Source organism: Nycticebus coucang, chromosome 6 (genome assembly GCF_027406575.1).
Source record: "Nycticebus coucang isolate mNycCou1 chromosome 6, mNycCou1.pri, whole genome shotgun sequence".
NCBI lineage: Eukaryota > Metazoa > Chordata > Mammalia > Primates > Lorisidae > Nycticebus > Nycticebus coucang.
The window spans coordinates 28,209,382-28,219,109 of record NC_069785.1 but is presented as its reverse complement, the minus strand read 5'-3'; positions in this window follow the sequence as shown (position 1 = coordinate 28,219,109).

The window sequence follows — 9,728 nt, the reverse complement described above, 5'->3', positions numbered from 1 at the left end:
TAGATCTGGGGAAGAACTGAAGCCTAGGGAAATATATGGGTAAATTCAGCTCGGTTACCTTCCTTCAGATGACTTGCCTGAAGTAGAACATCGTAAAGTTTGCAGGTTTATACGTGACATCTTTTAAAATAGCTCTAAATGTGCGGCCAGCTCTGTTGAAAAAAAAAAACGTCAAAGGTGACTCAGCCTAGCTGAAGCAAGAAAAGTTTAATTCAGAACATAATTTGCTTTCCTTTATTTGCACACTGCAGTTCTGGGGGAATAAAAGCCATTATGGAATCAAAGGACAATTTGCTTTGTTGTTGTTGTTGTTCTGCACTGAATTTTTAAAGGCTTTTTTAAAAGAACATAAACAGATGAATGATACCAGATTCAGTGCGGCTTAAAACTAAGTACCTTGAGCTCTTTTCCATGATAAACAGAAACCAGTCTTGGCTCTCTGCCCCCAAGCACAGTGCTGCATGTACTCAGTGAGACAGATCCTCTTCCTCGTCTGGGGGAAGGAAGCCCAGTCAGATATGGGCAATGATTCTCAGAGAAGTGGAAACTTAAAAAAGTTTTCAATTATAAATGTTCTGATACTCTGCCCTCTTCTCCTCCTAAAGCTAGTTCTCTCACTGCCTTTTAGTTATCTCTGTCTCTCTGGACTTACAGGGACAATTTTGAGCCTGTCAGAGAAGTTTCTGAGCTCTTCTATGTATCTTGTGAGGTAGGGGGAATATAATTGGGATGGGGAGGTCAGGCAACCCTATATCTACACTGAAAAGAAAATAAAAGAGAAGATTTAATAGAAAGAGGGAGCCAGCAAAGATGCAAAGCCATATGAAATGTGCCTTTGTGAGATTTCCTGCTGGAAGTAGATTATGAAGCATGGACCCAGAGGTTTTCGGGGGCAGTGGCTGACTATGAGGATATTGATATGAATTATGCATTAAATCCCTTGGACCTTCTTCAAGAAATGTCAGCAGAAGGTGGGATTGCTTTTAATTACTTTTTGATTGTTGAACTATTTCTCTGGTTGTGACACTGCCCAGAGAATAGACAATGTCAGGTCCCAGTTTATAACAGAAATTAAAGAAGAAATTAAGTCTAAAGGCAAGAGAGAGATAGTGGGTCTTTCTAACCCTTCTTGAATCAGGATATCCCAGATGCATGTGTCCCTAAGGACCCTGTGAAGTCCCCAGGGAGAATGATGACCTGGAGTATGGTGAGGGTCTTCAGATAATTCTCTGTGCAAATATTTATCTCCATAATTCCATCAGGACTCCACTGCTGACCACTGGATAGCAGGATTTATCGCTACCATTAAGATACACTCTGCTGTAGTCCAAGAGAAAAGACAAGAACAATTAATTCTGTGTCTACCAGGGGCCCAGTCCTGGGGCGAAGGAAAAAATGGCATATGGTTCTTAACAGCTGTAAGCACCCAGGAAGCTTACAGTCTTGCCAGGGAGTCATGACTAGGCACAACTGGGGACTAGAATGAGCCTGAGAACAAGGAAAGGCACATTCACTGGACATTTTAGAAAGGGCTTCTTGAATGGCACCTAATTCGAGTTACAAAGACGGTCTAAGAGCAGAGGTTGCAAGTCCTTGGGGCTCACTCATTGCTGTGGGTTGCAGGTGCAGACCTGTTGGAAGTGGAGATTAACCTCCCTGTTCCTGGTCAGGGTCCCACATTTTCACTCTGCACTGGGAACTGAAAATTATGTAGTTGACTCTAAAGATGAGTAATATTCATATAAGGAAAATGGAAAAAGGGAGAGTTGCAGGCAGGAAAAATGCATGAGACTAGCATGTTCTGAAGAGAAGTCACTTCTCTCCTCTGCGTTTATGAAGATTCGTAAGTATTCTCTCAGCTCAAGACAAGAAAGATTGGAAAATATAATTGTTTCCTGTGTAATTACACTATTGATTAACTCCAGAACTGACTTGTGATTATTTTCATTCTTGTATCATTCTACCAGAGACACTGGAAAGTGATAATACTCAATTATCCATCAAACCGTTTTGCCAGAGGTAGGCTGTGACAGTTCTGGCCAATGACCTATATAACCTAGAATATCTGAGATTATTATTAGAATTATTAGAATGCCTGAGGTTTGTGTTGCCTCCAAAATCAAAAGGCAAAAATCTCACTAGTAAGGCCTAGTCTTCACCCTTCTTCCTCTGAGGAATGCTAACATCAGGTGGAAATTCTATTCATTACTCTTGAAACAGGAAACATAGGGGTTAAGGAGTATGTGATAAGTAGGAATGAACTGAGAGATGCAAATGTCTTTGGTTCCTAAAGGTGGCCTCTTGGAGTCACCATGGCAGTCTTAATTTTCCTACCCTTTAACTTCCTGCTTTATGAGATGCATAATGCTTTAAGTCATAATAATTGTCTATTATTTGCAACCAAATGAATTTATAACTAGCAACTCAATAGAAATGCCATTTATCCCCTTTCTCATAGAAATGAATCATCTTCCTACAGTGGCAAGTCTAATTCTTTCAGTTCTCATTACTCCTTCTACACCCCCTAATGACTCCCTAAATTTAGAGCAAAGCTTCCATTTTTCTTGGGTGATACATGATACCCAAAGTCTCATACTAATTGCCAGATGCTTCAAAAGGTATTCTCCACAGTCTTTGAAATTACTAAAGCATTTTTAGCCCCAGACTAACACTACACCACATTCAAAGTCTAGCTTGTGGTCTAGGTGAATAGCAAAAGACTTATCCAGTATTTTGTATTTCCACAGTAAAAATAAGGGGATAGATCTTGGAGTAGAATGTGTCCATTTATGACTGAGTTCATGTGATTTAAGACAGCTATTTACAAATAACAAAATTACTTAAACTACTTCTCTAAATCAATGCAAGTAAAAATCAACTTATTTTCTAAAGTTGCTTCTATTTATAGCTATGCTATATTCTAGCATTTGACCATATCAAATAAACTGTCTATACCTCAATGCTACTCTTTTAATCTGATTTTTTAAATGCATTACTATATTATGAAATGTGATATTTGTTCATGATTTTGTGGGGGCCCAAGTGATCTGTGTCAGTTCAGATGCATTCAACTCTGTTGGGATGGAAATTACCATGTCTTGAGTCAATATTTATGAATATGCTTTGTTTATTTATCAAAAATTTTGTAGGTTGGAAATTGCAAGATTTGTTTTTCAGTTCAGTGATGTAATAGGACACTGATTCTTTCTGTTTCCGTTTCTTTAATTGCTTATTCTCCATGTGTTGTTTCATGTTTGTCTCCTCATGGTAGCGTGAGTGAGGGCTGCCACAGCTCCAGGCATGTTATCACTGGTCAGTAGTACACAAGCAGAGAAGGACTTAAAGTTACATTCTTCTACACAATTCTCCATTTAATTAGATGGAATTAATTCCTAGATGCCCTCTAAAACTTCCTCTTTAGGAAATCATACAAGAATAATATCTGCAAAGAATAAGAGAAAAAAAAAGTATTGTTATTGGCTTAGACTCACCATGATACACCCCTTGGGTTAGCTATATTGCTATACAGATTCTTTTATAATGCACCCCTCATTTTTCTGCCAATTGTAATGTTCTTCATTATTCTTTATTATGTTTTTGTATCCTTACTAGAAGTTCAATATCATCAATAAGTTAATTGTTATCCATGTGTTAGCCTATAATTGTTTTTAAGTGAAGGATAGCCTTCACCTTAACCTTAGCAACTCTGAAAGACTTTAGATGGTACAGAAATGCAAAACCATAGGATAAACAGTATACTTTCATTCATATGTTCATTCAATAAAGTTTTACTTAGTAGCTACAGTATGCAGCTAGATACTTAATATTCTAATGTTCTAATGTTCTAGATACTTAATATTTATCAGGGTAAAGAGCCCTGCCCCTGAGGTACCCTCTCTATATTTCTGAGCTCGGGCTTGGCCATATTATTTGTTTTATTATTTGTTTTAGTTAATGACATGTCAGTGGAGGTAATGGATGCTACTTCCAAGCAGAAGCATCTGTTCTTTCCTCTCCATCAGGAGGAAGGCAATTCAACAAGGACTACTTAGAATTAAGAAGACACTGAAGCAGAGCTGTAGTCAATCTGTAGAAATAAAATGTGGTAGCATTTATAATTGATTGAGGTCACTTAAGACTGAGCATGGCAGACTAACGGGGTTAGCATTGTGAACAATACATAAGGTAGAGAGACACTACATATTGTGGGGAAAGGAAAACACTAATGCAGAATGTGGAGACCAGTAGGTAGCAGGGTGGGGGATGTTCAGGTAGCCACGTTAAGTAGGACAAGGCAGAGCAGACTTCACTGAGGAGAGGAGAGTTGAACTTCCATTCTAGAAAAATGCAATGGGATTTTGCTAAGAGGATATCTGAGGAAGGAGTATTCCAGATTAAAGAGCCAGCTGGAGCAAAGGCTCTTAGATGAGAAGACGCTCAGAATGTTTGGGGAATATGACAAAGCAAGTGAGAAAGGGGAGGGTGGTAGGAAATGCGTCAGAGGGGTAACCTCAGATTGACGGGGCTTTAGAGTTCATGGAAAGGCCTTTCCCTCTGAGCTGGGTGGGAACCACCGCAAGGTTTTCCAGCAGAGGAATGAAGGGTGCTAACCTGAAATGTGAAATCATCAGTGTTGTGTTGAATAGACTGTTAGCGGCAAAGGTGTCATGGGGAGACCAGCTCAGAGTCGATGGCAAGAATTCAAGCCCTAGATGACGGTCACTGGAACCAGGCAGGCAGCTGAGGAGCTTATAAGATAACGATAAGATTCTGGTTTTATTTTAAAGGTAGAGAAAACAGTGTGTGCTGATGAATTGAGGGTGGGTGAAGAAGAGGCAAGGACTGTGTCCCTGGGATAAAATGAAACGTGCTCCCTAACAAACAGCAATATCTCATTCGGTGGGAGCAGGAGAGGCACTCAGCACTGTCCGCCCTGCTGCCAGCTTGGTGTTCCAGTCCGTGCTGCCCCCTGAGCCTGTGACATACAAAATGTTCCCAGATCACCAGGGGAAAGTGTCCCCAGTCACGAGGATTTGTGAAATAGAAATGGAAATTAGGAATTATCTAGGCTTGCTAGATAAGAATCCAGGCATTCTTGCTACAGTGGTTTTATTATGAATTGCATTCTTTTATATTGTGCAGCGTAAATCTAAAACAATTTGTTTTATTATTTTGTGAAACTTTTGTGCTAGTTTATGATAAGCTCTTTTGGTTTCAGTAAACTAAAAATACACCAAATTCATATTTATTAATACATAAATACCGAAATCAAGAAAGTTGATGATAAATGTGGAACTTACACAAACTCTTGTGACATTTACCATCCTCCATGGGGATCATAATAATACCATAGGCCACGTGAAAACCAGAAGACAATTATATAATAAGGAGGCATCAGTGTCCACATCGAGTTTAGCTGTTATTCAAAAAAAAAAAAATTGTTACCAGAAAATGATTGAGTATGCTCAGCTGCCAAATGTGGGTTTATATATCACTGAACGAAGAATAACTTTTCCTTTAGATCAACGTTCATTATTTTAAATTACTTTTGCTCAGCTTCCATTTCAAGGTTTCTTGTGGTCTGATAGTTGTGGAACTTTATGAATAATTACGTGATGCTGTTGTTATATGAGCATCATCAAATTCTTCAGATAGAAAATCAGTTAACTCAGTAATGGTTAGATTATTTTGTTCAAAGTGACGCTCTTTAATTTTCATACTTTTGAAGGCAAAATTATTCAAATGTCATTATTCCGAATGCCATTTGGTAAAGCACAACAATAAAGATCAAATTACTTGATTTATAGTGAAAAATCTGAATGCAAATTTGGGGGAATACAGCATCATAATATTAAGAATAACTTCCTTATTCATTATGATCCTTGTGAAAGGCCAGATGTAGTGGCTCTGGCCTGTAATTCTAGCACTTTGGGAGGCCAAAGCAGGAGAATGGCTTGAGGCCAGGAGTTTGAGATTAGCCTGAGCAACACAGTGAGATCCTTTCTCTACAAAAAATAATTTAAAAATAAAATTAGCAGGACATGGTGGCACTCCTCTAGTCCCAGCTATCCAGGAAGCTGAGGCAGGATGTTTGCTGGAGCTCAGAAGTTTGAAGTTGCAGTGAGCTATGCCAGCCTGGGCATCACAGTGAAACCCTTTTTCAAAAAACCAACCCGCCCCCCCCCCCCCAAACCAGGAAACAAACAAACAAACAAAACAATCTTATGAAGTAGACATATATCTAGAATTGATTCAGGCATACATATCATAGCTTACTCTAAATATCAAAATGGAAGTTGGCAAACTTCACAAATAATTTTTTATTTATACACAGAAAAATGACCTACAAAGCTGATGTTTAATTTTTAAAAAACAATAAAAAGACTTCAGCAAGGCATGGATGCCATCTTTGTTCCTGTGAAATGCTACCAAGTGGTTTAAAATGGTAATGAACTATTTAGAAGTGAATGTAAGAATTTGGGTTGCTATTTGTTCTAATTTGGGAATCTTGAATTGAAGCATTCAAGAATCATAGAGCCAAACCAAACTAAAACAAAACAACAATAACAAAAAGAAAACACTCCAGCTTCTAAAGATTGTAATGAATTGCAGCTAATTATTTAAAGTCTAAAAACAAAAAAAAAAGTTATTCAAATTTATTTGTATGAAGGCAATAAACAATAAAACAAAATAAGAAATGATAGGTCACATAATATTCAAGATTTCATTTTGAAATTTGACAACTTCTACTCTAATATTCCCAACTTAGAAAAAAGTTTTCCATGGAGCTCCTATTTCTAATTCAATATCTGCATATTCTATACTAGTGGAATGAAAGTGGAAAGTTTTGTGATTTTTCAACAACATCTAAATTTGATAAAACATTCAAAAGAACCATATGTAAATTATCTGACACTATTTTCTTGTAAAATATTAATTAAAGAAAGGTTCTCTTGATGGAGGCAAACAAAGAACTTATGGCAGATTGGGGATGCATCCTTCAATGAAAAAAATGGAATTAAGCTATACTACAAATTAAATTTATCCTGAGATTTGGAGTTAGGGTTTTGGTTCAGTGAGAGGGGCAGAAGCTAGCTTCACTGCCTCGAGAAATAAGCAGGGAGGGAAGAATAGCTACAGAGGTGGTGGGTACTTTGAAAGTCTATAACCATAAAGCAAGTTGTGATGAGGACGGGGGTGTCCAGAGAAGAACGTAATATCATAAAGTTATTTTAAAGTTAGGTAACACTTGAGCATGCTTAGTACGGATGGAAAGGATGCCCCGATAATGGGAGAGATGAAGATGCAGGGGAAGGAACCCTCCCTCATTGGTAGAGTGAGACACTGTAGAGGTGAGAAGGCAGAAGATCAGGTTCACAAGCAGAGGGGTGAGTTTCTCCACCAAAATAAGAAGCAGGGACAGGAGAGGTGCAGGTGCAAACAAGCTGCTTGGGTTGCATGGAGTTGAACAAGATGTATTAATAGGCATCTATTTTCTCCTTGAAGTAGGAGGTTAGGACATATGCTGAGGGGTAAGAAGCAAACTGGCAGGAACATCAGTTTTAGGAGAAGGAAGAAGGTTAGAAATACCGTTGCAAAGAAGGAGGGTTGTGACTAACTAGGAAATCAATGGCAATACCCCTGAGGTCAGACACCATGAATTTAGGGTGCCTTGGTGCTCTCAATCTGCTAGCTAGAGGTTCCCTAAATGCTCAGTATTAAGGGTATAAATCTAAAGACAGCAGGCAGTTAAATGCAGTCAGAATTAGCTTTTTCCAGGTGGATGTTTTAGAAAGGCAGAGAAGTCATATGACACGCATGCTTTCAGTAAAAGCAGATTAGGATAAATGCTGCATGAATACCAGACAATGATGTCTGCTAATGCATAGAGAAGAAGCTAGTTAGTATTGGCTGCATTTGTCAAAAAGAACAGTGGTCATTTTCTAAGAGAGTTGGGAAATGGCAGGGCATTCTAGGTAAGGAAAATTCATAGGTGATTGCTTAGGCATAAAGCAAGCACCATGCTCTTGAGATAGGGAAAAGAGTTGTAGAAATGGCAAATTCTCAGCGAGAAAAAATGTGAACTATCTGTGACAGGTAAGTATGCACAAGTGTGGAACACGTGTGTGTGTGTGTGTATGTGTGTGTATAAGTTTGGAGCCATTGGAAGTTGAAGCAAAGCAGTGATACATTGTGGGAAGGAGTAATGAATAAGGAACACACACACACATACACACAACACACAACGTACACACCCATCATTAACTCATATTCTTTTATCAACATCACCACTGATGTGGACACTGATGCTTTAATTTGGTTAACAATAAATGGATGCCTAGGAATATGGACACAACCACGATTCCTATGCAGCTTATAAAATTCTACACCTACTAAAGGAACTTTTGGAAACTCAATAAATTGTTCAGTTTCTATAAAAGCTTGGTTGCTTTCAGTCAACAGATATAAAGTACCAGCTAGTGTACTAGGTGCTGAGGTAAGAGCATGAAACAAAACAGAAAGAAAGAAAAATCACTGCTCTCAACAAGTTCACCTTTTATTGAGAGACAAGAAAAAAAAATAGAAAATTTTTTTTTTCTATTTATGCCATGATGTTATGTGTTCTTTAGGAAAAAATAAATAAAGGATGAAAGGTAAATGGGGAGTGCCAAGGTCTGGGGGATGTTTAACAGTTTTGAATCAGTGGTTGGCAAAGGTGTCATTGTGAAGCTGCCATTTGAAAGAGAGGTGAAACATGCAGTGGAAGCAGCCATGGGGTGATCCAAGGTGATTGTATAGACTTTGGTTTTTACTCTAAAATGGCTCAATTAACAAATCATGTGTTTTTTTCTAGACACATTGACTGGTGTGTGTTCAAGAGTAGAATAGTCAGCAACTGAGATTTAAGCAGGGTTGAGATTTTTGTCCTATGAATGTGATGCAGACAGAAGTGCCCATGAGAATTGAAGAAACATCCTAGAAAGTGAATATGTTTGCTCTTGGTAAGGAGGCTAGGAAGAACGGGACATAGGTGAGACACAGTGAAATCGTTACAGGATTATTGAATTGTAGGTCCTAGTGTGGCAGGAGAATTTTATTATTGCACTTGGAATTACTGAGCCTTTCCAGAACTGTCAGTGGTTTAACCAATTAGTCAAAGACTACAATTTTTGAACTCAAGTATTATAACAAGAAATGACCTGATCTCACCATAAGAGATTCTAAAATTGAATCATCTTTGGGTGACCCAGAATTCCTTTTAACTATAAACAGAAGTTTAGAAAGAATGTCCTGATTTTGTTATATATTACCTCTATAAGTTAGGTAACATCACATAAATTGAAGAAGACATGGTTTGTCGTGGATATTTTCAAAGTTGAACAAGTTCAATTCATTATGTTTCTTAAATATTTGTAAACCCTGCTTCTTAAAAACAAAATCACTATTTTCAGCCTTTCTGTGTATGACCTCCTGTCAACACTTCTAGCTGTCCACCCCATATAAGTAGTAAACATATTATTTTATACATTTTCAGGATACAGGGCCCTGTCTATCCTTGGTAAGATAAAAGAGAGAAAATTGATATAAGCTTATGGGGGTGATTACATAAGGATGAAGAAGCTAGGAAGTGAAACAAGGATGAAAATCTTATTTTCTGCTTACAACAGTGCAAACTTATGTCCTTCTGGAATGGACATATAGAATCAGGCAAATCTGGGGCACAGTAT